Consider the following 5,230-nt stretch of genomic DNA (forward strand, 5'->3'; position numbering starts at 1 on the left):
AGCACTATGGGACTTAACTGAGGTCATCAGTCCCCTAGAACTTAGAACTACTGAAACCTAACTAACCTAAGGACATCACACACATCCATGCCCGAGGCAGTATTCGAACCTGCCTTGTTTCACAAATTTTACTATTAATGTTTCGGCACAACTTAGGTTTCGGATTATAAGTCCATTTTCGAGTATATTAATGATTCTCCAAGATGATAATACACATATAAACAAGATAATAAGGCAACCATCTTTGAGAATCAGTAATGTACTTGATAATGGGCTTATAACCCGAAAGCTAGGTTCTGCAGTAACATTAATAATAAAATTTGCGAAACAAGGCAAAAACAGTGTGTGTTAACAGAATGAGATTTTCACTCTGCAGCGGAGTGTGCGCTGATATGAAACTTCCTGGCAGATTAAAACTGTGTGCCAGGCCGAGACTCTAACTCGGGACCTTTGCCTCTCGCGGGCAAGTGCTCTACCAACTGAGCTACCCAAGCACGACTCACGCCCCGTCCTCACAGCTTTACTTCTGCCAGTACCTCGTCTCCTATTGCCTTTCGCGGGCAAGTGCTCTTACCAACTGAGCTACCCAAGCACGACTCACGCTCCGTCCTCACAGCTTTACATCTGCCAGAAAGCTGTGACGACGGAGCGTGAGTCGTGCTTGGGTAGCTCAGTTGGTAGAGCACTTGCCCGCGAAAGGCAAAGGTCCCGAGTTCGAGTCTCGGCCTGGCACACAGTTTTAATCTGCCAGGAAGTTTACCTGTGTGTTAATTTAATTTACAATGTTTCACCAAGAACCCACAGTTGATTCAAATAAAATGAAAGTGAATGATTATTGAAATTTCAAAGAAAGAACTGTATAGAGGTATACCCCCATGCAGAATAGAGTTCTTGTTTTATTACAATAGATTGTCAGTGCATTTTTTTCGCTGTAGTTTACCCATCTTCTCACTTTGAATCCTTAGGTAAGGCGCGTCATTCGGTGTGTGCCAATAATAGCATCTTGCAGGGTAAGAAAACCATATAAATTTTAAACATCTTCCAGAATTATAGAATGTTATTAACGTTATGAAGGGAATGGCCTTAAGAGCTTAACAGCTCTTAAAACGATTATTTTGATTTAACATATATGTGAGTAACGTTTTAGTAATGATAGCCTAATCTGTGTAAGATGTAGGCCAACCTCTCCAACCGTAGCCTATTTGCTTTTTTTCCCTTATATTTCTGTGTCAGTTTTTCAGGAATAACCAAACATAGCACAATTGAAATGTGCGTCTACTTTGGCAGTGAAAAACACAGGAAAGCAGAGAAATAACGGACTCTGACTACAGTAAGGCTAAGCTAAAGTCATATGATGGAAATAAAACCATTACAACAAAAGTAAACAGTGCAAGAGTAATTCGTGTATACAAAATTATTGCTTAAATTTCTCCACTTACGAAAGAAATGTGATTCCTTTATACTTTAGTTTACGATCGGATCGATTAGTACACCTGCAAACAACGCAAGCTGACATTTTTGACGAAACAAGTACGTCTCCATACAATCAAAGCACCCAACATTCCCGAAACTGGGCACGGTCACGTCAGAGTGACGTCACGGGGAAGTATCACCGCGGTGAACCTAATGTTTTTGGCTAGTTAAGATGGCGGACATCGGCTTCAGTTTTGTGACGTAATGCCACCTCCATTCTTTTTTATCTCTATGGATGGCAGCATGGAGATTTTTACCTCCATGGATGACAGAGATTTGAATTACCCCTCCCCGCAACTCTGGTGTAGCTAGACCAGAGACATAATTTAATTCCTCTTAAAGCATCGTATTTAAAATATTATTTAACTACAACGTTACAGCATCAAAATAAGTGACGATGGTAGAATAGAGAGCCGTCCAAGGCAAAAAAAGAAACTTGTTAGCATCGAATAGAAATTTAAATATTAGGAAGTCTTTTTTGAAGGCATTTGGCTGAAGTGCAGCGTTGTACAGAAGTCAAACGTCGACATACGGAAGAATGCAGAAGATGTGTGTCCAGGATTCTCCTTAGTAGACACACAGTTTAAGTGTGTTAGCTATGACTGATACGCATCCTGGTGCCTTCCCTTTTCATTTCTTTCCCAAGTTTCATGTTCTAGTATTTTTCCTTCTCTTACTTTTCCTACTATCGAAAGCCCTTAATTTTTGTCTTCCATAACTATCTGGATACTTACTTTATCTCATCATCTGTCGTATCAGTCTCTTCATTATCTGCTCAGCTAATAGCCACATAAATTTGTATTATCGTGGTGAGTGCTGGCTCCTTAGCTATCTTGGATATGATAATTCGTTACTATGCTGTTTAGAGAAGCTCAGCCATAGTCCTACTTTCTTATTAATCATTAGATCTGCTCCTGCATTGCCCCTATTTTAATTGGGGTTGACGGTCCTGTACTCATCTGGACAGAAGTTCTGTTATTGCTGTCATTTTTCTTCACTAATTTCCAATACTAAATGAGCGAAATACCACCCTCGACGTGACCCATAAGACAAGGTTGATAAATATAATTTTGTTTGTACAAACAGTTTAATTTGAAAATAAGATAACAAATCCAAAATTGTGACATTAAAGTTCACCAGCCTGTAGCAATGTCATTACACTCGGAGGAATTCCAAAGCTTGGCCAGTGGACTGTAAGTACGCAATGATAACGATCTTAGAGTAACCTCCGACCGGCTCCTTGGAGTGTCGTGCCAATCTTGACAAAGAGGAAGTCTCGGGATAACAAATTAATCTTACAGCGATTTTTTCAGAAAAATTCACTTCTTGCCGCCATGTCAACTGCATTGCGCCCGTGTTTGCGGTATGTGCGACATGCACTGCTTCAGTTGATGAATGGCTGGCATAAGCAATGTGTGCCGTGAATATAATTTAGGTAGTTAAGACAACATGAGAACTGCTACCACCAACAATACAGATGTGTTAAAATGTCAGTTTTGCTGCAGAATGGAGATAGCAACATAAACAACCAAGTGAGCTGTTATGTAAAATAAAGGGAAACCGACTGACGATGGTATAACAGTCCCGCAACATGTATAGTGTATTGGTGTATGGAAAGAACTAATGAAATTCTGTTTTTACTCAAGGCTGAATCCTCAAATTACTAGGTGTTTCAAAAAAAAAAAAAAAAAGAAAAAAAGGGTTCAAGATATTATATCTTCTGCATGACTGAGTGTAGAGACTTGACGTAAAATTTTAACTTATGCCATGGACTACATCATTTTTGCTTTGAAAATAACCAACTTATTTTAGGGGAAGGTTTGGCATAAAGTCCACTCTAGCTACGTACCAATTTATCTAGAAACTCTAATATCATGGGGTCTACAATAAGACTATCCTCCTGCCACCCATATTTTTTCATTCTCGTTAGATAAAAGAAAGAACCTAAATAATGAATAATTCGGATACCAACCAAGTGATCATTGTGCTTGATGAGAGAGGACATAAGGCCTACGCAGCTAAAAAGGGCAACTTAAATTGGGCAAATCAGTTTTAACTTTGAAAAAGTGTATCAGACGAATGAACTTATTCGTAGTACAAATACATGTTGGGAATAAAAATTAGTTACATAATATAATTATCATTTTTTCTCGAAAACGTTGAATGCTACTACCAAGAAAAAGTAAAGTGATTGAAAATTTTAGATGCAATTTTCACTCATTTTCGTCCTCACCAATAGCTGTGTACTATTCATGGGCTCATACGGCCCATCCTGGGCGCTTGATTTCAATCTCGGTGATGGGAACCATTTCCCCCAATCCAGCCATTCTGATCTCCTTATTCAAAATAATGATGCAGATTACTTCTGTAGATCAATTCAAATACTACGCATCGCTGTTTCTCAACTCTCATGGAGAAAAATATTGTTTACAACGATAGGAGATGGTCGTACACTTCTTCTACTTCTTTGGAGGCAAAAATGGAGTGAAACGTTCCAAATATTTTCTAGTTGTCAGTAGCACATAGATATTCCTTCAAAATTCGACAGGTGGTTGCAGTGATTTTGAAAGCCAAGACGTTTTTCACTGCCTTTATTGCTCTCTACATATCCCACATATCTCATGTGTCCTTAGCGCTTATATGTGAACGCCAACATTGTTTGGAACCAAAAATTATTTTTATTATTTTCTATTACTGGGTAATTATTACTTTTTTATAATCATTGTTATCATGATTTATCGTTTGTTATAGTTACGTTCGACATTGGTTCACATAAATAATAATAAAAACGAAGGTTAAAAGTGTTAAGAACAGAATTATGCAATACATAGCTGTATCAGCATATTTTATTAGAGAAAGTACGTAAAAAGTTTTTGTCGAGGGTGAAAATGTTGGCCACAGCAGCGGGTGTGTTGGTCACTGGACGGCCATCGTGCCCACCTAGCCCCCATTCTACAAAATTTGTTATTAGCTAGGACCTCCTATGAAGCACCCGTCGACAAGGGAATTCGCCACTTAGTAATCAAGGATTCGATTCCCGGCGGGGTCAGGGATTTTCCCTACCTCGAGATGACTGGGTGTTGTTGTGTCGTCTTCATCATCATCTTCATCCTCATTACGGTCGGAAAAAGGCAATGGCAAACCACCTCCGCTTGGACCTTGCCTAGTACAGCGGTGCAGGTCTCCCGCATCGTGCCCTACGCTCCTCGGAGTATGGGACCTCATCATCATCACCATCAATCACTCTTTCAACACAGTTAAGTTAGAAGAAGCTAACTTGTTATGTACATTTGTAATAATTGTATTTGTAATAATTACGTGAGGTAAGAACTTACCCCGGATCAGAAGCTCTCAAAACCACACAAAACTTGACTGCGAGACATGTCAGGGTATCCTGCCTCCCTGAAATTACTAAGCGTAACTGAGGTAGTTTAGTGGAAAGTTTGAGCTGTTGCACGATTCCAGCACTGTACGGATTCACAAAGTCATACCTAGACTGAAACTGGAAAACTCTGTATCTCTTCCTGTACATAATTTGTCTGTATCAAACGAATTGAAAAGCTATTCTGATAGCACAGAATTATGCTGCCCACCTTATGGGCGCAAAAAATAATGAGATGAATTAGAAAATGAGAAATTTATTAAGAACTTCCTAAGCGCCATAACAGGAAAATGATTGGTTCAATGTGGAAATAAGAAAGTGTTTGTTCCAAGCGTCATTAATACAGAGGCATTACGTTTTATTTGTGATAATCCA

The 5,230-nt window shown here is 39.1% G+C and overlaps 1 non-coding gene across 1 annotated transcript; it reads left to right on the forward strand.

The window, feature by feature from the left end:
* The first annotated feature begins 658 nt into the window (after positions 1-658).
* On the forward strand, positions 659-733 carry Trnas-cga (transfer RNA serine (anticodon CGA)). The gene has a single exon. It is a non-coding gene; the product is annotated as a tRNA-Ser (tRNA).
* Positions 734-5,230: the final 4,497 nt, after the last annotated feature.

The sequence above is a fragment of the Schistocerca cancellata genome, chromosome 7 (assembly GCF_023864275.1).
Source record: "Schistocerca cancellata isolate TAMUIC-IGC-003103 chromosome 7, iqSchCanc2.1, whole genome shotgun sequence".
Classification (NCBI taxonomy): Eukaryota; Metazoa; Arthropoda; class Insecta; order Orthoptera; family Acrididae; genus Schistocerca; species Schistocerca cancellata.